At 44.3% G+C, this 25,956-nt stretch overlaps 1 long non-coding RNA gene across 1 annotated transcript in view; it reads right to left on the bottom strand.

Moving 5' to 3' along the window:
* LOC144771450 (uncharacterized) overlaps positions 1-25,326 on the bottom strand; it is a 55,003-nt gene extending 29,677 nt beyond the window's left edge. Inside the window, exons 1-2 of the long non-coding RNA XR_013599283.1 lie at positions 25,201-25,326; positions 14,962-15,035 (exon numbers count right to left, since the gene is read on the bottom strand). This is a non-coding gene — a long non-coding RNA (uncharacterized LOC144771450). The remainder of the gene's footprint in view (positions 1-14,961; positions 15,036-25,200) is intronic.
* Between the last annotated feature and the right edge of the window lie 630 nt (positions 25,327-25,956).

The raw sequence follows: 25,956 nt of genomic DNA on the forward strand, positions 1-25,956 counted from the left end.
GGGGACACCTTGTGCCCCATCTCGGCTAGAAAATACAAGACTGTAAGTGATGCTCGCTCGCAAGCACGTTCAGAACGGGCTGTGATCAGTAGATCATCGACATACTGGAGCAGGGCAGTGTCAGTTGGCATGTGAATATTGTCTAGTTGTCTCTTAAGTGCTTGACTGTAAATACTAGGACTTTCTGTGAATCCTTGAGGAGCTCGTGTAAATTTATAGCTCCTTCCATTTAAACAAAAAACGAAAAGGTACTGGCTATCTGGATGAATGGGGACACTGAAAAATGCGTTCTTGAGGTCGATTACGGTAAAGAATATTGCCTCAGGATCAATAGCTGTCAACAGAGATGAGATATCTGGAACAACTGGGTACTGGGGAATGATACATTTATTGAGTTCTCGAAGGTCAATCACTAATCGATATACTGGGGGTGCATTTGGATCAGTACGTTTCATGACTGGAATGATAGGAGAATTACATACATTGGAGTCAGTTTCTACAACTACTCCTTGAGCCATGAGCTCGTCAATAATTTTGGATAAGGCTGCTACAGCCTCAGGTGGCAATCTGTACTGTCTGATTCGTGGTAGGACTGTACCTTGCTTGAGAGTCACACGATGGGGTGTGATTTGCATGAAACCAACATCAGTTGGACCTTGCGCCCATAGATGCTGCGGGACATTAGACAATCTCGGATCAAAATCTCGTAATACATAGTGACCCTTGAAGTCACGTAAAAACAAACGTATTCCCTCTGGGGAACAGCAAATAACTGCACCTAATTCTTTCAGTGTCTTAATACCTAACACATTTTCTGGACATGACTTCGTAAGCAATAGATCAGTAGTTCGGGACAATGGACCTACTTCTAGAGTAACTGGCTTTGATATCTCGTTTACAATTGGCTTTCCTGAAAATCCAAGGGAAACATTTCTAGAGCCTGAGAGCGGAGCCCCTGGAACCTCGTCGTGACTTATAGTAGTCCTATTTGCCCCTGTATCAATCAAAAACTTTCTGTCCTTCCCTAATACTTGACTATGAACATAGGGACCTTCTTGATCTACAGGAATCTCGATGAGAGGCAAGCCTACCTCCCTCTCTAGGCTGTTTCATGAATACGCTTGGTACTCTGGATACTCGGACTGTGCATACTGGTACATCTGCTGTGTAACATGCTGTGTGGCAGCGATAGGCTGCGGTGCTGGAACTGTCTGTTGTGCATTCTGTGGCTGAGAAGTCAGTGAAACTTGTTCTTGTCTAGGCGGACGTGGTCTTTCTTTAGTTTTACCAGTGGCTATATTGTGTTTCAGAACTGCACACTCGTTTATAAAATGACCTGGCTGTTTACAATAATTGCATGTCCCTTTAACAGGAGCTGCAGGATGACTGGCTTGATTCGGACCCCTCTTCTGACTGTCTTGTGGAACAGATTGTGCAACTAGTACTTTCATTTTCGTGTCTTTCATACGTCTTCTCTCGTGTTCTTGCTCTTCTCTGATTCTATTCTGGTGATACTGGAGCATCTGTAACATCTGGGACGGGGTACTAGCTTGCCATGTACTTTCGACTTTCAAAACTCTATTCTTAACTTGTGGACTTGAATTCTCGACTAGTTTAGTAACAAAAAGATGAGGGTATGACTCGCTACTCGTCTTTAAACCACTGTTGATTATAAAACATTTCTCAAATCTGGAATAAAAATCACTAGTGTCTTCGTCTTGTTTCTGTTTACAGGCTGAGATTGCATCCCAGTCTTCCTTTTTAGTGGCTAATAATCTAGGTAAAACTTGTATTAATAATTCTGGTAATTCTTTACATTTCTCTCCAAGACCGGTACCTGGTACTCGTATCTTATCTTCAGCTTCTAGAGCTGTCCAATCGATCTTTTTCTCTCCCACCTCCCAATCCTTTTCCTTGAGTTTTTCGTATACCCCTGCGGGCAACAGGACTTTTAGCATTTTAATAATGTCTGGATACGTGTATTCTCCCATACGGAGCATGTCTTTTAATTCTCGGTGGAACCCTGCTGGATCTTTGTCGTGACAGGGAATTAACTTCTTCATTTCTAATAGTTCCATCTTGGTAACTGGGGTGTAAACAAATACTCGTTGCATTTCACCATCTGCTGTCCTAACTGGGTGTACTTCTCGTAACGGATTCTGTTTGTCTATATAAAACGGTTTACTTTCTGGAGGTGAGACGTGAACAAAATGCGGGTTCAAAAACGTTCTATACTTGTGGCGCTGTTCTAGAATGACACTAATTAAATCGGTACCTAAACCTTTCCATCTATACTGGAGTAACTCGTTCAGGATATCATGTAACGGACCTGGATCAGAATGTTGACCCTCATACAGTGTAATGAGGTGCTGGATCATATACATACCCACCAGTCGCTGCTCGGCTGGGGGCAGTTTCAGGAACATGTGTGCCACTATTTCGTCTGGAAAAGTGGTAGAATCAGTAGTCCATCGGACTGCTGATCGGGCTAATTCTTGGTCATGCATGGTACTTAACTCACTATAACCGATTCGTGATTTTAGAATTTGATCGGTAGCTTGAAATACTTGTTCTAGAGAACCTTGTTCTGGTGCTGGATGATGAAAGCCTTTCTTGTGTTCTAGGCGTGACTGTCGGTCTGGAAATCTAGATTTACCTACATACGCTATTCTGGCGGTATTCTCGTCGTCTACCTCTTCAGTAGGAGAGTCATTTTCTTTCTCGCTTACTTGTGCTGCTTTGCGTTGTTCGTGTAACCTTATTATTTCTTTACGTATTTTCTTGTACATACTCTCTATACTATTGAGTGTCTTGTGCTTACCCTCGGCTATATTATCACTCCACCTTGTCAGAACTTTCATTTCGATCGGATCTTTAGTCGGGGAATCTTGTTCCCGTATTAAACAATTGATCAGAAACTTTAATAGCATAAACTGGATCTCGGATTTCCTGAGAGACATGACTTCAACAATACTTTCTGGATCTTGTCCTGTACGAATGAAACGATACATTCTGTCTAGATCTTCTTTCATATTTGGTAGGGTGACCAAATACTCGGACACCTGCCTTATACGTATGGAATATAGAACCATACTATCCTCGCCTGGGACTGGGTCATAACAGCATTCAGTAAGAACTCGTCTGATTTCTGCAATGGACTGATATTTGGGCGTACGCTGTAACGCACGTTCATGTAACTCGACTGCTCCTAAACGTCTATTTGGCGGCGGCGTAACAGGAGGACCTCCTCCCGCGGCCCCTAAGCTGGAATCGTCGACGGATACTCTTCGTGCTGGCAGAGTGGCTGATGTGGCGGGAATTTGTACTACGGGCTGGACCGGGGGTACCGTAACAGGTACTGCAACAGGTGCCCCGGTGGCTGGAGGACCATGAATTACATTATTTACAGGAGCTGGTGGAACAGGATTTGCATATTCTGGGACTGTGTCGTCCAAATAGGACGAGAGAAAAATATCAGCTGCGGTCGGTTTGTGACGTAGCTTGGTCGGAACTAAAGGTGGCGGAAAATTACTGGATGCCTCCGGGGTTGCTTTTGGCAAGCCCTCGGCAAGAAGAGGATACATACCCTTAATAAGGGCATTCCTCTGTCTGTCTGACTGTTCGGTTTTAACTCGTTCACCTATTTCGATTAATTCCCTTTCTTGGGCTCTTTCTGAGGATTCTCTACTTAATTCTGACTTTCTGATTTCTTTTTCTGCTCTTTTATGAGATTCTTTGCGCCATAACTCGATGGCATCTTTCTGTGACTGTCTGGCTTTCTTTTTCCATAATGCTTCTTCTACTCGCATGATGCACTCGGCATCCCATGTACCCGATACGGGCCATCTATACTTTTCTTCTAACTGTTTGGTGTACTCCACCCATAAATCTAGATATAATATGGCACTTATGCCATGCTTTTGATACATAAAATGACCTGGACTGTCCGTAGGCGGGACAGGAACTGCTTCTTCTAACAGACCTTTTCTAGTTTTTAACTGACGTAATTTTGAGAACAGCGGCATGACTGAACTGTAGTCTAGACACAATACAATACACCACTTTCATACCACGACATTGAAATACATGAATGACATTTAAAATAACAGTTCTGACAAAATACTACCTGGAATACTGAGAACAGAATACATGAATTTCTCGAGAACAGAACGGACCAGAACAGAAACTAGATGCACTGCTAAAACAGTACGAGACTTACCGGTCTCATAAAGAGACACGTCAGGACCCGCATCCACCTAGGTGGACACTTCGTGTTGGATCTGCGTACCCAAACCCACGGACCAGAGACAATGCAATTGACCCTGTCTAGATACTACCCCAGCAACGGTACTCACCGGGCAGCAAGAACGGAAGGCCTCGGACTGGACTGGACTGCTACGACGACGGACGAACTTCGGACTTCTGTTACGGGTGGGCCTCCGGATACCTCGGACCTTGGACTCTCGGCTTGGGCTCTGGTCGGGACTCGCCGCGTTCCTCCACCGCCTCGTCTGGATGCTGGACCGCAACCTCCTTCTCCTCCGTGGGCCTGAGGGATACTTGAAGCAGAAATATCTGCACGTGCACGGTATGGCTCCGTCACGGCTGCAGAGGATCAGGGGGGCTTGCGTGGCTTCACCGGCGCGTGGGGAAAGGGCAAGTCCCTATTCGGGCGCCATTATGTGGTAAATAAATAAATAATACCTCTATTTTTGACTAGATATACAATAACAGATAGCTCAATAAATAAGAGTCAAGATTCGAGGTAGCTGGAGTTTTGCAGGTTTAATACAGCATAAAGGACAGGAACAGGACAACCTGCACGGGAATAGGATGGCAGCGCTGCCTGGGGCAGGGACAACAGCTAACTTGTAATAACAATGCACAAGTATATATAGTTAAACAAAATACATGATGTTCAATACAATAGGCGTAGCAGTGGGCAGGGCCTGTAGCAGTCGCGAGAGATAAGGCAGAAAGTAGGTGTAACAAGAGGCGTGAACAGGGCGTATACATAGACATGTGATGTAAACGTAACAGAATATGTCATAAATGAGGCGGAAACATGGAGGGGGCTACCTAAGGAGCCGGGACCTCTAACCTAGAGATGCGCGCAAGCTGGTAGTGACGTGTTACTAGGGAGAAGCTGGGGGCGATGACTTCTGCGCTAGAAGGAGAGACTAAAGTCTGGAGAGTCAGAGCGACATGTACCTAAACACTATCTAGTATCTGATGTTTAGAGAACATGTTGATAGAATCCAAAAGTTATCAGGGTAAAGGCTAACAGACTCTAAGGCTGGTGCATGCATTATTCTACATGTAGTGCGTGTGGAGGAATATTAAATGACCATTAATACAGTATTCCTCTTACATGGAGACGTAAAGGCTAGACCATGATGGAAACTATTGATGCGATTCAGTAGCTTAGGAATGCAGGGAAGGAGAGCTGGACTGATAACTAGAATCATAACATACTCTTGGCAGACTGGCAGGCAGAGCCAGGCCGAGCCGGGCACTGTGAGGCAGGAAGTAAGTGAAGGGTCAGGGATACAGGTGGGGGCTGTATCACTCCTCAGCGAGGGTTCAGGAGACAGGAGCTGAATCTGAGTCCGGGCCCTTTTGAGGCCTAGAAACGGGGACTTTACAATGAAATAACGTGCACACTGAGAAACGTGGCAACGTAGCTTTACATAGGCCTAATATTCGTTGTATTCACGAAAACTGGGAACTGGCATACTAGAGTTGGACACAACTGTAATTGCGTCTTTAATCGATCGAAAGGGAACACATATGCATATTAATCATGCACATATAACATGAGATGGGGAACACGTAGGGACACAGAACATGGCAAAATTTACTTTTCCACATTCTTAGAAGGTGTATGTGGGCATACCACACCTCCCCTAATAAGGTCACAGGCATTTCACCCTTCGTAGCATTGTGTGGTAGAGAACCCTGCACCAAGTTGAATCCCAGTTGGTCGAGTGGAGGTGAGGCCAGAGTAGTGGATCAGGAGACAACAGCAGAAAAGATCCAACTCCACCAAGACAGTTACAAGCGGTGGTTTGATACGAAACATGGGGTGAAGGATTCCCAGTGGGAGGTAGGTGACAGGGTACAAGCCAGGAGGAACATTAAAGTGGGAGCCACCCAAAGCAAATACTACACACCCTGTAAAATTGCTAAAGTGCTTAAGAATGTGGTTCAACTTGAAAATGGTCAGTGGTGGAGCTTTGATAAAAATGTAAATGCACATGAGTAATGTTCTGTGTTCAGTTTAACTTTCAAATGGCAACATAGAATGTCTTCTATCCCACCTTCGTGGGTCCTATTCTTCAGTTCTGTGTCACCCCTATGGAAGGGAGATGTGTTGTAACTTTTATCTCACAAATGGTACTTCCCGTCCACCCCTCCCCTTTTTCCCTGTTGGTATCCCCTGCCTTGAAGCTTGCAATAGAATGTTGGTGCACTCTCCAGTGAGGAGAGTGGATGGTTAATAAACAGGTCTTGCTTCCACCGGTGTCCTTGTCATTGCATTCATAATTCTAACAGTTTCTTCTTGTAGTCCAAAGTGATCTAATTTCATGGGAGCAGGGTCCCAATATTTATACCCCCAAATCCTTTCTTCTCTGAGGGGAGAGGGGCCTTTGCCCAGTCCAAACCAGTTCTGAAGCACTCCGTTTACCAGACTTCTCCTTTCCTTTCACAATGCAGGGCATACACATCAGACGCCCCACAGGAGGTGGAGCCAGCATTTTGGAAGGCAAGTACAGTCCTGGAGCACTTTGTTTACAGGACTCCTTCTCTTCTTTCAGTGTGCAGGGCAGAGACATCAGCCTCTACCCAGGGGGTGGAGCCAGCATTGTGGATGGCAGGCACAGCCCTATTCAGAGTTCAGGTGCACTCCTCCCTCCCATCTAGATGCAGATCTCTCTATTCATCACTGGGTAACTCAGCCTGTCTCCTGGAATTCCCCAGCCCTGTCACTCACAAAAACCAGACATAGGAATACACAACCTAGCAGAGGCAGGATTGAATGGTCAGGCAAGAAAATACCTACTTTCTAAAAATGGTATTTGCAAACACTGAATATTAAAATAAACTCAACTAAAAGATGTATTTTATTATTCTGAGTTCAGGCATACTTAACTCAAATTTCTACCATGTTCTCTGAGCCTGTTAGGATTATAAAATGTAATAACTCTAACAGCCCATTCTGGCCTATGGAGAACAGGTAGCCTTGCAATAGTGAAAAACGAAAATGGCTGTAATTCAGTATTAGGACATGCCACACACATCAGGGCTTGTCCTACCTTATACTTACAATGCGCCCTGCCCTTGGGCCTACCATAGGGGTGACTGATATGAAGAAAAGGGAAGGTTTAGGGGCTGGGAAGTGGGTGCACTTGCCTGGTCAGCATGACAGTACCAGACTGCATGCAGGCTATGCAATGGCAGACCTTAGACACAATTTACAAGGCTGCTCCTGTGGGTGGCACAACCAGTGTTGCAGGCCCACTAGCAGCATGTGGATTACACGCCCTGGCACACTCAGTGCACTAGACTAGGGTCTGACAAATAAACCAAAATAGCCAAACATGGAACCACTGATTCATACATCAATTTACAATAGGGAGCACTTACATCTAACACCAGCAAAAACACATGAGGCAACAGCAAAAATGGAAGGGAGACCCACGCCAATGGTGCCAGGTCTAACACCCACTATAATCCCTCAAGAGCCTCCACACAGTGTATAGATGGCGTCACTGCAGCCTTGACCGTGTACTCGGGGACCTTGTGGCGAGCTCGTGTGGCCCGACCGACCACCAAGGCGAGCCGATTGCTCCACAAAGGAGGTATGTGTGTTCGTCTGTCCCTCACCAGGGGCCCCAAGACAGCACAGGAGGCGCCCGGTCCAAACTTCACAGGCAGGGTTCCAAATACGACCCCACAATGCAGCTGGTCTCCAACACAGGACCTCGGGTGGCAGAGGGGAGATAGGCTTGAGAGGCTCCGCACCAGGCACCGGCAGGACCACAGATTCTCACCCTTATAATGTCCACCGCTCCCTCAAGTAAGTGGTAGATAACAACTCCCCCGCAGCTCGACACAGCCGCTGATTGTGGGCACATAGTTCCCCAGGGGAGGGGGGGGCAGCCGGAGGGCACACTCCGGTCACCAGGGAAAGCCACCCAGGGGAGCCACCACTCCTGCGATCTTCCACCGGGGCTCACGCGGCCTGACAGACCGCGGGTGTGAGCCCATCTCACCACAGGTCGAAGGGAGCGCACAGCAGGACCTCAGACCCGGGGAAGCCACTATCACTGGCTCTTGATCAATCCCAGTGCGGTGATGTTCAGCCCCCGGCGCTTCCCCTCATGACGCGATATGGCCACCGACCAACTACACTCACCGCACTTCAACGGGCGAGGGGGGGGAGCAGCAATCCATGCCCGGCGGGCCCGAGGCAGGTGCGGGAGGATCCATTACGTCCCAGTTGGCCCAGAGGCAATCCGCACCGCCGAGGCAGCACACCAGCTTTCGGCTCCTGCAAGGCCCAGCACAGTCTGGCGCTCTGGCCTCCGGCACAGGCCACCTAATCCCAGCGTAGACAGGTCCGATCCAAGGCCTCTGTTGATGGCACCCGCTCAAAGCTTCAGAGCTATCCGGAATTCGGCAGGAATGAAAATCTTCGGTTCACGATGACTTCAGAGCACAGTCAGGGAATAGAAGTGGACCAGGGAAGCAGGATAGTGTAGGATTTTAAAGCGGGCTGGACAGAGCTCTCCTGGCACACGTCCACCATGATGGCTCACTAGGCCACGCCCCTCGATCGTGTACATTTAAATCAATGGTGATGAGGAGGGTAGGTAGGGGAAGACTGATGTCTGTTTTTACCTGCAAAGACCGGTACCATGGGTGGATGAAGCTGCTCGCATGACTATTAAAGTTCTACACCCATTGCCAAGATTATCAAACCTCTTCTACTCAAGACAGAAAAACTTTCCATATGTCATAAAATTGCAGCTGGAGGTAAACAGATGCAATCGGAAAATGGTGTCTTGAACTCTTCAGACTGTGCTAGCAACAACCACAAAAATGTGCCTAAAGGCAGGGTGTGACCATTGTGATGGGTGTGAAATTAGCAACTTCACAACTGAATGGGGACTGTCTTGTGGATGGCTGCTGAGTATCATGAAAAGTTCAAACAAAACCCATTTTACAAGTTCCATCCCTTTACAGTTATAGCACTGGTGAGAGTTTTATACTGATAAGAGAGCTTTCCAGGTCAAAAAGTAAACTTTAATATTTTTCTCAATTTGTATGTGTGCTGTATAACACCACACAAATTCAAAGTTTAAAAAATATGTAGAAATTAAAACTATTGTTAAGCCTGCCTCAAGTAAGTATAATGTTTTGGCGTGAATATTTCTCTAATAGAGTAGATTGTGTGTCAAACCCCATGGGTGGTTGCATGACACTCCCCAGGTACCACCTGTGGAACAACCACTTGAAGCAAAGTACAGCAGAGTGCTACTTTTCATCACTTCAACTAAATTTTCAATGAAAATCGCGATTTGCTTCAGAAAGTATAAACCCTCAAAATGCCCTGTGCCTGGTTTGCATAATGCAACCAGGTTGCGATGTTATCCTATGGGATGGAAAGCAAATACAGCATTCAGCTAGAGTACAGCGGCATACAAGACCAATCTACTGGACTTAAGGTGAGTATGGGGCAATGTCCAAGGCAGCAGCAGCAGGGCACCGCCAGCAGCACTAGAACGACCGAGTGCAGTGGTGCATACAGTGCTGTGTATCCAATGTTAGTCTATGAGAATTGGTTTGCAAGAAAAGAGGCTGCAGGTTTGGACTGGGAGGCCAGTCGGGCAGAACCAACAGTGGGCTCAGGCCCCACAATGCTCAGGAACATGGGGACACCTTTGGTCCTCTTCTCCACGAGTGACGAGTGCAGAGGTGTCCTTAGGCGTTGGGTTTTGTCACTGTGAGAGATTGAGATTGAGGTAGAGGAAGGCCTGCAAACAGAGGCTGCAGGCAGCGTAGAGAAGTCCACAGCAGAGAAACCCAAGGTGAGCTTCAACTCTGGAGGGCACCATTGGCCCACTTCAGTTCGGGCTAGAAGGTTGGGGTGCAGTGGAGCTTTCAAGAGTCGGGTTTTTGTTGTCTTGGAACCTCACAGGTCTTTCTTGGTACCTGCAAGCTGCAGGGGTGCAACTTCGCTGTTCCACTGGAGTTCCTGGTTCTTGGGCGAAGTACTGGCAGTTCTCCCAGGCTTTGGAGACACAGCAGCTGCTGGACAAGTCGTCTTTTGGCGCAGTTGTCGTAGTCAGGAGACAGGCTGGCAAGGTTGGCGCCAAGTCAGTTGCTAGATCTTCTGTTCTTGCTTCTTGTGATCCTTCACGTATGTCTTCTTTTAGGGTGGTGTTGGGGTCGGTGTGGATCTGGAAGTGCTTGGCGGTGGTAAGGGAGTCATCGGTGTTGGTTGAGACTCTGAGAGTGTCCTTGTGGATGATGGCGATTCCCCCTCCACCTCTGTTGCTGCGGTCTCTGCGGGAGATCTTGTAGCCTTCAGGGATGGCTATGGCGATGTCTGGAGCCGAGGTGGTGTTCAGCCAGGTCTCCATCAGGAAGGCGACATCAGGGGTGGTTGAGTCTAGGAGGTCCCAGAGTTCGATGGCGTGCTTACGGGCGGAGCGGGCGTTGAGGAGGATGCATCGGAGAGGTCTGTTGCCCAAAGGTCTGTTGCCCACTCCCATCCTTAGTACACTTATCTAAACTGCAACAATTTAAACATCACCCCAATAAAAATCTGATAAAGAGCTCCACTCTGGTGTAAGTCTTTTCAGTGCTCCCTCCTCTACACTACTTACAGGTGATGGGGAGAAGAGGTTGTTTCAAGCAATACCAAGTGACCCATCCCTTTTGCTGGCTTGCTAGCGTCTTAAGAGCCAGGAGGACCCTTCTTTAAAGTACATCCACTAATCAAGTCAGTTTTATTGTCAGCAAGTGGTGTACACCGTTCAGCTGTGTTCCATTTATGTCCATAAACAGTCATCTTGTGATGTGGTACGGTTAGCCTGTAATTATGTTAGGTGATCTTCCCTCTTGTCTCTTAACTTCTTGGAATCTGTTTTTCTCTACGCCTCTTCTGGTCTTCTGTCCTGGAGTCTTCATCGACATCTAAGGCGTCATCTGTTCTAGGTAGATCTTGGGGCTTAGGGTGCAATGAGGGTGATCACCCGGTTCGTCTCCAGGTTAGCCCACCATCTGGGACGAGTTTGACGCTCTTTGGCCCTCATAGTCTGGGTGCCAGAGGAGACCTGCACTCTATTACAAGCAGTGTTATTCTGCAGCCGATGTCTTTCCTCAAACCATGTCAAGGCATCTACTGGTATTTCAAAGACATTTTGACCTGGAATATCACCTTCACTTTGACAGGGCACAGAAGCATATTTTTTTGTCCCAAGAGCCTCAGTTTTTTCTTTACGAGGTTGTAGGTTTTTGTTGTTTCTGACCAATGGTGGTATAATCCGAGAATACCATTATTCTAGGGGAGTCAAATAGTGTCTCCCCTTTTGCTCTAATCTTACAAAAAATAAGCTCTCGGTCCCGATAGTTGGGGAATCATGCTATCACCGGCCTCAGAGGGCCATCGTAGGAGGCTTACTAATCGTCTACTCTACAATTTCTCTACAAAAAAGCAGGAGGAAAGATTTTTGAGCTCTATCAAGAAAAGCCGGATTTTCAAGAAATCCACTGATTTCAATCCCTCCGTATTTTTCACGTTATATTAGAAGAAGCCCTTTCTGTTTAACTAAAGACATTTTGATCTGTTTGTATTGAATATACCAAAGGAACATAAAACGAGGCCCATTTGTGGCCTGTGTCATTTTGATATAACTGTGTACTGAATACACCAAAGCAACATGACACAGTGTGTGTTCTTAACAATTTGTTTATGTAAAGAAACTTAGACAGAGATACACTTCCTCTAGTGGTATTGACAAAAGTGATTATATGAAATGTATGCTTTCCCCCCCACCAGAACCATTGTTCTTATATACTCAGACATGTGCCATGGTCACTTCTCAATACAAAATTCAGGTAACATACTACTGGAACTTTGGTTTAGAGTATGTTTACCGGAAACTATAAACTTTCTGATCTACATAGTATTTCATACAGATCAACCACAGGAGGGAGGTATTGAGTGACTGTGCAATAAAAGTATGACTACATTTTAACTCAAATGTTTCCTCTACAAAGACCAGATTACTAAATGTCCTATTATTGGCACATCTGCAGTAGACACTATGACCAAGTGAACATTGAAGACTGCTACACCCCAAGTGTCAACTCAGATTAATAAAATAAGAGTGGTTGGCACTGGCTAGTAATATTGCTACCAAAAGAGACTCCATTTGATTTTACTCCTATCTGTTTGTCCCTAAACAGATATGTATGTCTGAATTCTATGTCAACTTTAAAGAAGAATATCAGAGAAAATAATATTTCACGATAAAAGGCCCGATTAATGGGGTGCAAATACTTTCGCCGTTTGCGCTCCTCACTTTTGGTGAGATTATAGTAGGTTAGGGAATGTATGAGATACCTCTGACAGCAAGTAGTTCAAAGTTATATTATGAATTTTTTGGGAAACTATTTTGGATTCCAGACAAAGCAGCCTGCTGAACATTTCGAGCACAGCATCCACATAGAGACAAATGAGCCCCATCTGACAATCCACTGCCTAAGTATCTGCCTGATGAACATATTGAGCACAGCATCCACAGAGACAAATGACCCCAAGCTGACAATCCACTGCCTAAGTATCTGCCTGCTGAACATTCCAAGCACAGCATCCACATAGAGACAAATGACCCCCATCTGACAATCCACTGCCTAAGTATCTGCCTGATGATCATACCGAGCACAGCATCCACGGAGACAAATGACCCCCATCTGACAATCCACTGCCTAAGTATCTGCCTGATGAATATTCCAAGCACAGCATCCACATAGAGACAAATGACCCCCAGCTGACAATCCACTGCCCAAGTATCTGCCTGATTCCTTGCAGACTTGGAATTGCCAGAGTGAAAGCAAAGCCCAGCACCGAACACTCTGTGGCCTGGCTGTAGAGTGAACGTGTTGTTTAAGAGACCAGAACTGGTGGCATGAAATGACTGTTGCATAAAAAAGATGTATAGGTGCACCTCGGGTTAGGCTTTTGACGTTAGGCCTCTTGTTGATTTAAGTGTGGGTTCAATATGATTTTTGGGTTTCATTATGCCTTGCTAACAGCGTGGATAGTGAAGGAGAGCATCATATTTTCTGAGTACGAGGAGCTTATAGAGTAAAGTATGGCAATTTAGAAAATAAATAGCTTTTGTGTCCCCCAGAGGGCTTCTGAGCTGTGGGGAGTCATTTGTTGGAAATTAACTATTGGCCTAGATTTGTAGAAAGAAGAGTACATGTGTGTCCAGGCAATGTAAACCATTTGTAGTGCGCTCAGGGTCTGAAATATGGAGTCATTAATCTCAGTGTTAATGAAAATGTCTATATATTGGTTTCATGTTTTTTGCGTGTCAAGAGTAAAACAAACCCAAAACTAGCATCCAGCTTGTGGGTTGAATTTGTGCTAGTGTTTCAACATGTGGTTTTAATTATGTCTTGCTAGTAGGTTTGAGAGTGAAGACTTCAACCTGTCAGCTAAGATCTAGTGGACATAAGTTCCTCCAAATTCCTAGAATTAAAAAGGCCAAGGTGGGTGGACGTGCTTTCTCTCATGTTGCCCCTAAATACTGGAACGCACTATCAGAAGATCTGAGGTCATGTCCTACATTTATGGTCTTTAAGAAAAAATTAAAAACCTGGCTAGTCTAGTGTATTGACTGTTTACATCGCTGTCTGCATCCCAGGCGCCGAGAGATCCCTTTGGGGATGATTTGTGCGCCATATAAATAATAATATTAATAATAATAACTATAGTGTTGTATTTTTGGTTACAGAGAGCTAACAGACCAATGTATGATTTAGCAGTTTTGCACATTACAAAAAAATAAGCTGGATGGGAGTACTTACCGAAGGAGGAGGAGTCTCAACAATGGTGAAAGTAGACGAAGACTTGCATAGGAAGAAGAGAGGAAAACGGAGGACTAGCATAAAGACTGACAAACAGGGAAAGAAGGAAAAATTAGAAGACAGAAAAAACAATACAGATGAATGACATGGAGAGGAAAACCAACAAAGGACTAAAAAAAGTTTCTCTCATGCTGGCAATCTTTGAACCCCAGACCTGGGAAGCGGAGGACCACCAACAAGGCGTCGACTCACGAATGAGGATAAATGGCTGCACAGGGAACACAGAGGAGCTCCAGCACATCTGTCAGCCAGGAGGAATCGAAACTGAGGAGCTCTGTTAGAGGGAGGACCACCAGGAAGCAAAGAGGCAGACCTCAAATACAGACAAATGACAGAGATGGAAGCGTGCACTCCACCTGGAAACACTGTGGCCCCACCATGGTTCGGATGTGGATTGTGGCTGACCAGGTGCGCAACTGAGGTAGTTCGGGGAAGGAACAGGTAGGGAAGAGTACAGGCATAGAGGCTGGTGCGGAGTCCAAGGACAACCGGGGTCAAAACCATGACAATCGTGCATATGACCCTGAAGTCTCCTGGGTCTCTTTTCTTCTAGAAGCAAGTCTTGATGGCCAAACTAATTGCCTTATTTTTGTGATGGGTAAGAAAGTGTGAAGGGCTAAGAAACATAGAAGAAAGGATAAAACAGGAGAAACAAACAGAAAGAAATTCAGGCAGACCACAGAAAGCAGAACAGGCTGGAAAAGATATAGTTGGGAAGAACAGCAATAGATCCATTGGCTCTCCAATAATCGAGATTTTTATTTATTTGACCTGTGTTAAAATGACACTTACCTTTAATCTGGGGACATTGGAGGTGGAGCTCTAGCCGCTCTCTGGAGCTAAGAAGGAGTCTGCAGAGCCAAATCCTAGGGAGAGTAGAAAAAAGAATCCTATGAGATCTGTACAGACTTTTTAAAGAAGTTTAAAGAAACAGTTACTCAGAAAGCCTTGTAATTGACCTGGGTTACTGTATTTAAACAAACAAAACAGAGACCGAGAAATTAATATGCAGAGTCCCTCAGCCTCACCCTTTTCAACATGTACAAGACACTACTCGCCAACATCATCACCGTCTTTTCCTACAGCGATCACACACCAGTCATCTTATCCCTGACGGACAAAACAACCATGCTTGTGTGTCCCCTTCTATAATACCGCTAGCGCTGGCGCACATAAAGCGTCAGCGCTACCTTCAGAGGGTGTTCCCTCATTTGCATAGGAGCTTGCCCTATGTAAATGAGGGAATTCCTCTGCGTCCGCGCCGTATTACCAAAGTGGGAGCAGAGTCAAATGAGCCCTCAGGCGGTGCACTGACAGTGCGCCATTTAAAAGGTGGCACACTGGCAGTGCGCCTCCTGACAGCAGCCCTCTGCAGTGGCTAAAGGGGGTCCCATGGACCCCCCAGACATCCCCCTGCAGGCATGTGCAGTCAATGACTGCACCCGCTTGCAAGGGGAGCTCTATTCCTGTGTAAAAGTGCAGGCAGGTGCCGCCTGCACTGTGAAAACACGGAGCAGCTGTTCCGTGTTAGCACATGAATGCACTGCCCCAGGGCAGCACGAGGTCGCGGTTGCCCCCAGAGCAGGGCATACAACATAATAGGGCACACTGTAATTGTTTGCGCCTGACGCCCCTTTCAAAAGGTGCGCCGGGCGCAAATAATCACAGTGCATTATACGGCCCCAGATGGATCGTCACGCAAGCACTCATCCCCCATAGGCTGGACTACTGGAACACTCTACACCAGAATCTCTCAACAACTTCTAGACCCTCCAAAATACAGCTGCAAGACTCATATTTGAGCTCCCACATCTCACCACACCTAACATTAGGAAGCTTCACTGGCTCTCCATTCCCAAGCGCAGTTAATTTAGACTTCTCATGCACACAAAACCCTACACAACATCGTACCGGAATACCAGAACACTAACACTTTCACCAACCACCCGAACACCTACGTTCTGCCTCCCTCTAACAATTCTCAGCATTCGCAAAAGCAAAACTGGAGGTCGCTCATTCTCCTACACTGCACCCAAGACATGGAACGACCTCCCTCGACACATCAGAGCCTGCTCCTCCCTTCTTGAGCTGAAAACCTGGCTCTTTGTATAAGAAGAACTTTGAAGACACAAACCTACACAGATGCCCAAGCACCTGGATTCCTTCTCGGGTGACTACCCACATTCCACACCCTCTTGTGGCTGAAAAATCCTCTGTTCCATGCATTGTCTGTGTGTGGAGAGAGAGAGAGAGAGAGAGAGCGAGCGAGCGAGAGAGAGAGAGAGAGAGAGAGAGAGAGAGAGAGAGAGAGTGAGTGTATGTGTGAGAGAGAGAGAGAGAATGTGTTTAAGAGTGTGTGCTTCTGTGAGTGTGTGCCTGTCTGCCTTTGAATCTGGCTTAGTCTATCTGTTTCTGCATCTATCTCAGACCCCTGGGGCTGTTAAGACAAGAGCACTCTAGGCTTTGGACTGGAGGCAAGCAATAGTGTTTAACTTTTTTTGATAAATGGGTGTTTGTGGCCTACATTTAGTCAAGATAATGTTTATTTAGACAATTGATCTTTAAACAACACATAACAATCATATTTTATACAACTCTAATATCATAAATAATTTCATCAATCATTATAAAAACAGAAAATCCTTAAAAAAGAAGAGCAAAAGTTTTTTTATAACACTTCATTGCACATACCCCATATTATATACGAGTTATAATCACACCACTTCTTTACTTACTTAATACCAGGATAAATAGCTTGAACATTTCTATAGAAGTTATCCTATCTAAAATTCTTCTGCCGGAATCAAGCTAAGATCCTACCCCCTTCACATTATTCCTTATTTCCATCATAGCTTGCCACTGTTCATCTCACTTCTCCGTATAGAACTTTGTTACTGCTGGCATGTACCTTCCAATAGCTATTGCAATATTGAGATTACACATATCAACAAGACGTTCTATGGCTTGGGCGTGGCACATGATTTCATATTTTATAAAGGTTGGACATAGGAATAATTTCCCCAGTGGTAAAAATTTCAAACAATCCACTAGTATGTGCAAGATACCGCATTTTATACCCAACATACATGCACATTTCCTATCATATTTCCTCATTTCCATTTTTATTCTCTCATTTATTGACCATGGATTAATACCAATTCTTAATTTTTAATAATTCACGTATGAGCCAACGATTAGGCGATCTATCTAAATATGGGAACCCATCTCCATCACGTCTTATGCCGCTCCTCTGTGTCCTTTTTAGATTTTGCCCAAGATTTCCTTGTGAGATCTTTTGTTTGTTTCTTTCCGTGGATCACATTGGTGAGCGTCTGTCAGTATCACTTTCTTCCTCATTTGTTTGTCCCTTTGAAGGAGTATGGACAAAAAACTGATTAATTATAGGTGTCCTTCCACTGCTCAGGCTGAGATTCAGGTACTTTTTGAAATTCTTGAGCCCTCCCGTCATCATTGCCTTGTTGTCCTCATTGCCTGACCATTGTTGCTTGCACAGCCACCTCGTGCAGTTTTTGTTTGCCCTCTGCTGTCTCCAGTTGTTATTGCTGGCTACATTTGGTTGCACCTAGCATTTTATTTAAACTATTAAATATGAGCAAACCAGGCAAGCCTATCATCTTGGTTGTAGTGAAAAGCAAAATGGTCAGCTCTCAGGGCCATGCATATTATTTTCTGTTTCTCTGCGGAGAAGCAGAAAAGCATGTGACCTTTTATACATACAGGTGACAGACCCAAGAAAAGTCTGAACAAAAAAAGTGACTTCAATCCCACAGGTCACTGTAGCCCTGCCCTGTCTGCACCCTATGCTCTACACAGCAGCAGGGCCCCTCTGTGAGAGGAGTTTCTGTGCACAGTCTGTGTCAGCATAGCTGTCAGGTTTTCATTTTCCTTACATGTGACATTCCTATTTTTTCTGGGTTCGTATGTGTACACTTCAATTCTTTTGTGTGACGAGTCTCAAACTATTCATTTCCATTGACACAATGGTCCATTACCAATACAACACTTAACTAATGAACACATTCTTATATATACATAAGTGTTGCACCTTGTACTGTAGAACTCGCGCTTTCTGTGATATGATAGACTGTAGCCGAGTTATGATGATTTAAAGATGGTTTATTGATGGATAATCAGGTTGAATCCTGTTGAAGGCTTAAGGTACATTTTGCCGTATTAAGTATTTTGTCTGTTTCTTCCATGCGCATCACGTACGTCACATCAGAATGTTCGGTGACTACTTATGTGACGTCATAGTGTTCTATTGCCAGATGCTGTTATCTCTGGCGGTTTATCGCACCTGATTTGCTGGCTCCCTGCGGGCCCTTATATTTGTGGTAATAAACCTGTTTTCCCACATCAACTGGTCTTTAGTTTATCTGCCTACCCTGAACAATTGGCGACGAGGACGAAAGGACTACGAGGGCTCACAGGTGTAATGCAAAGAGAGCATATCGGGACGTCGGCAGAGGAAAATAATCTTTTGAATCAAGAATCCGAAGCGCAACTGGTAATGCGTGTAAAATAACTGAAGCGGACACCAAAAGTAAGTGTTTTGCCTCACCGTTAGTGCCGCTCATTGAAGCATAGCCGCGCGAAGGATCCTGTCAGGAAAGTCGCGTGAGGCATGCTGGGTAGTGACGCAGGCACTGGCCAAGGACGGTGATTGGTTAAAGGAGCAGCATCGTCAGCAAGCTAACGAGCGCGTAGGAGCCGCTTTGACTAGATGCTGAAACTGACAGGAATAACAATAATAAAGCCGGGATAAGCATATAACGCAATGCAGTTTAAAAGTTAAGCAGAGCATAACGCACGCATCGCGCTACGCACGGCCAACTGAGAAAAGTGTCAGAGCGCTTGAGACATAAAGCAAGAGATGAACAGGAGGATATAAACTTTAAAACAAACCTTGGCAAACACGAAAAAGGAAGATTGGAAGCACTGTAATATAAAAGAAAAACATGGCACAAAGTAACAACATATGTGTTCCACCACTTTTTCTTGAAGAGCCAGGGAAGCCCGTCATGAAGTGGAAGAATTGGTTGAGGGCATTTGGAAATTATTTAGTGTCCATAGATGGTAAAGCATATGATGCAGAAAGATAAGCTGCGCTACTATTTGGTCTATTAGGGAAAGCTGGACAAGAGGTGTTTGACAGTCTTCCAGAATATGAAAGCCCACCAGGGGTTTTCATACCGCTAAATGAATACCAAGAGGCAATTAAGAGGTTAGAAAAACAGTTCGCGGAGGAAAGCAACATAATGGTGGGCAGGCATAAATTCGCACTAAGAAAGCAAGAAGAAGAAGAAGAGACTGTGGAGGAGTATATAGCGTGTTTAAGGGTACTAGCAAAGGAGTGCGAATTTGAAGACATGACTGACATCGGGGATCAAGTGGTATTTTACTGCTTCTCTAAAAAGGTGCAAGAAAGATTGTTGGCATGTAGGAAACCCACGTTGCAGGAAGTTGTGGATATCGCAAAAGGGATAGAGAGATCTTTGATATCAACAAAAGAATTATCCAGCACAAGTAGTAACACGAACGTATTTTATTTACAGGACAAGAGAAGAGGCGAAAATAAAGGTCGAGAGAGGAATTGGTTCGACAAAAAGGTAGGAGTACGGAGTATGAATTGCTATAGATGTGGATCTCAAGAGCATCTTGCAGAGTGTAAAACATGCCCTGCTCGGGGGAAAAAATGTTTAAAGTGCAAGAAAATTGGCCACTACACTGCACTGTGCAAAACAAAGAAGTTAAATGAACATGTGAAAATAATTGCAGTTGGAGAGTATGATGAAGAGATGTGTTCCAACATAATATTGCATGTAGAAATTGAGGATGGTAAGATAAAAGGGCCGATAGGTGAAGGGAAAATAGGTGAAATGGAAGTGCAATTCACTGCTGATTCAGGATCCCCAATCACCATCATATCTGACAAACTATTTGAGGAAAGATGGCAAAATGTGAATCTCAATGAGGCTGATGTAAACCCAAAAGCATTTGGGGAACAAGAAATAGATATGGTTGGATACTTCCACGATACTGTAACATTCAAAGGTAGGGTTATTGAAACTAAAATCTATGTCGCAAAGCAGGGTAGGATACTGATAGGATGGAAAGATCTAGCAAAGATGGGAGTGATATTACAACCAGGTGCAAAGGATCCCATAATCTTCAGAGAGGACCTCATAAACAGTATATGTACCTAAGAAAGTAATAAAAATGTGGAGTACGTGCTGGATAAATACAAAGGAGTATTCAAAAATGTGATTGGATGTGTGAAAGGATTCACACACAAAATAAAACTGAAGGAGGAGGCTGTGCCCACAAGACATAAGGTGCGAAGTGTGCCATTATCAATCAAGGGAGAATTGAAAAAAGTGCTAGATAAACTAATTGAGGAAGGAGTTATTGAGGAAACAGATGAATCAGAATGGGTGTCGGCGATTGTCGTTTCAAAGAAAAGGAGGTCAGGCGATTTAAGACTGTGTGTGGACCTTAGGTCACTAAACAAAAATATTTTGATAAATTGCCACCCTCTTCCAAGGATTCAAGAGATCTTGCAGTCAGTCACTGGTTCAAAGTATTTCACCCTCATATACTTGAAAGCTGCGTACCATCAGGTGTGCCTGACAGAGGAGTCAAAGAAGTTGACTACATTTATAACACCGTATGGAGCATACAGGTACATCAGGTTACCATTTGGATTGGCGTCTTCATCTGGTGTATTCCAAAAACTGATGGACATCTTATTCGGAGAATTAAGAGGAGTTGAAGCCTTCCAGGACGACATTCTCATTCATTCAAGAACTGAGCAGGAACATCTGGATGCATTGGACAAAGTGCTGAGTACACTAGAGAATAGAGGGATGACTGTCTCAAGAGAGAAATGCAAGTTCATGGTGAACAAAATTGAATATCTGGGCCATGTCTTAACACCTGATGGCATAACACCCAAAGATGATTTGGTGGAAGCAATAAGGGAAGCCCCAGAGCCTAAGGACAAAGAAACCTTAAAATCTTTCCTAGGACTCAGTGAGTACTATTCCAGATTCATCCAGGGGTATGCAGGAAAGATCGAACCATTGAGGAAGTTACTAAGGAAAAACATAAGCTACAAATGGATGAACGAACAGGAGCAAGCTTTTGCTACTATAAAAGAGGATATCGCAAAAGCGCCCTCACTAAAACCGTATAACCCTGAACTAGAAAACATCATAACTGTTGATGCCAGTGCAAGAGGTATTGGTGCTGTATTCTGCCAAATCCAGGGCAAGGAGGAGAATACTATAGCGTTCATATCAAGGAGACTAAGCACAACAGAGGAGAACTATAGTACAATTGAACGCGAGACACTCGCATGCGTATGGGCAGTGCAGAAATTGAAAGACGATTTATGGGGGAAAAGGTTCGTTATTGTAACGGACCACAAACCATTAGTCTACATGATGGATGGCGAAGGACGAGGAAATGGCAAGGCCAGTTCGAGATTGATTAGACGGCTTTCGAAATTACAGGAGTAATTCAGCGTACGCCATATAAAAGGCGGCAAAAACTGCAGAGCGGACTGCTTTTCCCGCTTACCAGTGAGTAAACCGCCAGAGTGCACGCTTGATGACTCAGAATGTGTAGTGGCCTGGGTTGATGCCACGTTAATGTGTAGCAGATCTATAACAGAGGATGAGTGGCTGACAACCCAAGGAAGAGATAAGGTAATGGAGAAAGTGATAAGCCATGTGAGGACAAAGTGGCCTCCCATAAGAAATCTGGGACATGAACTGAAAAGCTACCAACAGGTAGAGAGTGAACTGACCCTTGAGTGTGGATTTTTGAAAAGAGGTGAGCTTTTTATTCCGCCTGAAGGGTTAAGAAGGAAAATAATTCAGCTAGCGCACAAAGGACACCCAGGTAGCAGCGCTACAAGAAGTATTCTAAGGTCGCATTACTGGTGGCCTGCAATGGACACAGAAGTGAAAAAATATATAGACAGTTGTGAGCAATGCTTAAAAGCAGATAAACACTGGAAGTTGAGGAAGGGAGAGTTACAAATGGTGGAGATTCCAAATGGTCCGTGGACAAAAATTGCAATAGACTTGCAGGGACATTTAATGTACTGGAGGATAAATGTAGACATGTGATTGTACTGACTGATTACTACTCGAAGTGGGTACACTATACGTTTGTAAGCACTGTGACAACAAGCATTGTGATAAAATACTTAAAGGAGGTGTTCGATGTGGAAGGACAACCAAAAATCATTGTCTCTGACAATGGAACACAGCTGGTGTCCCGAGAAATGACTGAATTTTTACAGTGTGTTGGGATTAAACAAGAAAAAACACCTTTGTATAGTCCAAAAAGTAACGGTCAGGTAAAGAGAGTAAACAAGTTTATTAAGGAGGGAATTCAATTAGCTATTGCATCCAAATTGAATGTGAAAGATCTTATTCGTGAAAAAACTAAATGCATTTAACAACACGCCTAATGACACAACAGGACATACACTTCCTTCCCCTCATTAAGAAAAATGGTGTAACAGTGTGCTTACCCCTAAATTCAACAACTGGTTCAGAAAAGAGGTCACACAGGATGAGATAATTGACAAGGAGCTCAGGGTTAAGGAACGTATTGTTGAAAAACAAGTAAAAACAAAGAGATATTCTGACCAGTACAATAAAGCAGGAGAAAAAGAAATAGAACAAGGTGACTGGGTGCTAGTAAGGAAACCTTTCAAGGTGACAAAGGGTGAGTCAGTATATAGCAAACCAGTTAGGGTGAGTGAAGCATCCCGGGGAGCTGTGTGCACGGAAGGAAAAGGGTGGAGAAGCAAGGATGATGTAATTAAACTTAAGAAGGGTCAAGAAAAGATTATAATGAGAGGGAAGAATGATCAAGAAGATAATCTGGATGATAGTATACTGGAGTGGGAAAATGTGTTTTAAGACCAGAGTCACCATGGCCCAGATGGCAACCCTATCACGGCCAAGGAAAACAGTGGGGGGCGATCTAGGAGTATAATGGAGGAGTCCAGTGTAACGATCTAGGAGTATAATGGAGGAGTCCAGTGTAACGACTGGTTTTAGTGTGTATAACCCCGTGAGTCCTGACAGGGTTGATGAAATCATAGGTGAATACAGCTCCAGAAACAACCAATCCTATGCTAAGACAAGATCAGGGAGAGAAGTCAGAATGCCAAAACGTTTCGAAGATTTTGTAATTGAATGATGCTAACTTGTATGTTTTTCTTCCTTTGGTTTTTCAGGGGGGAAAAGGGAGATGTTGAAGGCTTAATGTACATTTTTCCGTATTAAGTATTTTGTCTGTTTCTTCCAAGCGCGTCACGTACGTCACCTCCGAATGTTCGGCGACTACTTATGTGACGTCATAGTGTTCTATTGCCAGATGCTGTTATCTCTGGCGGTTTATCGCACCTGATTTGCTGGCTCCCTGCGGGCCCTTATATTTGTGGTAATAAACCTGTTTTCCCACATCAACTGGTCTTTAGTTTATCTGCCTTCCCTCAACTAATCCTAAAGTAATTAAAGCCCCACCAGGAGCAGCTCTCCTGCTGCTCAGCCCTCTCTTCCAACTGTCATCCATCCACCAGGCATCCCATACATTCTATATTACCTCACACACTCCAACATTCCACCATTCATACACATAGGCTGAACAGCAAGACAGGTTATAGGGAAAGGCACATGTCATCCAAACCAGGATACCACACCACCTTCCCCCTTAAAAGGAACAAACAAATGAACAGTGTAAATATGAGAATGGTCATTCTAAAATTGAAACTTGCATTGTAAAACTTACGACCACCCCTTCCCCCTTTTACACATAAAACAGGAATAGATTGATAATATATATTTTCGCATTGAATTTCACAAGATGTAAGGAATAGAATTCACCGTCACCAACACAACATGCCAGTTGGCCAGACCAGCAAAGTGAAAGAAACGGAGAAGTCAACAATTTAAAATATGCGAAAAAGAAAATCACAAGAAGTACTTAACTAAATTACAATTCCTAGAAAGTAACGTGTGCACAACGTACACTAATTAGGAATATGTAGGTGACTACTCTACAGAGTCACATGCAATATACTATACTGTAAGAAAAACATAATACACTAAAAAGTGTAGGTGACAATTCCCTGACAGCAATTTCAGAAAAATTGGAAAGTCAAATGCTGACATGTAATTTCAAGTATTACAATTAAAGATAACATAAACTAAAATGTGTAAGAGGTGAATCCACGGGCAAAACATCATAAGAAAAGGTGGAAAACACGGGCATAGCAATCCTAAAAAATATAATTTGTACAAAACAAATTGGTGACAGGTTCACAGCACTAAATTAACAAATTGTGAATGTCACGAGCACATATGCTGAAGCATAGCATTTAACTTTCAATTAAACTAAAACGTATATTTACAGGGTATATAACCACAACATGTAATAAAGTAACCTACAGTAGAAATATAGGTGGTGCATCCATGACCAAGTTAAACACAAAACACAGGCTAACAGATGAATATTATAAAGTGGCAAACATTAATAAAATCCACTTACAAATAATCATTTGAAGGTATGAATGCAAACCGTTAAATTACATTTAAAATATGTGCATTATCAATGTGGATTACATAAAATACATTCGAAAAGCAAACCTGTAAAGAAAATGATAATATCCCTGTTGACACAAATGCATGCAAGTAAAATAACTTTTAAGACATAACATGTCCAGTAGATGGTGCTGTAAGCTTCAATGAACAACCTTAGTTTACTTCGTTTTGTTGGCCCCTTATAGAATTTAACTTGGTGGAACTCCGAAAGTCTGTCCAAGGAACAGAAACAACATCCCTGCCACGGAATGTTAATTACACCTAATAGGTGTAATTAATATATATATATTATATATATATAAATAACTATGTGGACTGAGGACACATCAGAAAGTAGACTGTGAGAAGCTAACGAGTTGCTCCCACGTCGGTAAGTGGAGGTGACCTGCATGGCTCCCCCTTCCGTGCTAGCTCCACTGCTCATGCTGAAAAGGGGCTCTTCACCCTCTCCATGCCCGGAGGTTACTTGGGCTCCAGGGCGCGTGAACCCTCCTTCTGCCAGGTGACCATGCCTCGCGCTGTGTGCATAAGTGACAGCACGACGGTCCCAAAATGGAGGCACGTAGGGTGACGCCGCGCCGGATGGCTCCCGGCGTCACCAAGCTGTAATGCGAGATGTGGGAGCGATGGAATACGCACGTACGAGTGCGCGTGATGACATCAGCTCGTGGCAAAGACGGAAGAGAAGAGGCAGGTAACCACCAACTGTCACCACTTTAACTAAATAAACTGACAATATAATGAGAAAGTCCTGATATGCCCCAATACAATGTACAATTAGTGCCAGCCGAAAACGAGCGCAAAATCATGTTTCCTTCTAAATCTACACGAAGATTTAGACAAACAAAAGTCAAATAATCTCCCACCAGGTGGCGTACATAACCACTATTCTTCGTTGAGCCTTTATCTCCGGTTTCTCTCAAATAGAAATGACTGAACCGGACGACAATCCTTTTACCGTTTTCAGTTTCCTTCTCCTGTTTTTCCTCCGTAACGGTTGAAGGAAGACAGCAAAGCCAGTCCTGCCAAGCGTCACGCAGCAGGTGTGACGCTCACGCATTTCAGTGCAGTGATCCGCATCACCGCACTGAAATGCATTGTCACGCATTTTGCCACCTGCTGCCAGGCGTGCCACCAGCGG

This window comes from Lissotriton helveticus, chromosome 8, assembly GCF_964261635.1.
Source record: "Lissotriton helveticus chromosome 8, aLisHel1.1, whole genome shotgun sequence".
In the NCBI taxonomy this organism is placed as follows: Eukaryota; Metazoa; Chordata; class Amphibia; order Caudata; family Salamandridae; genus Lissotriton; species Lissotriton helveticus.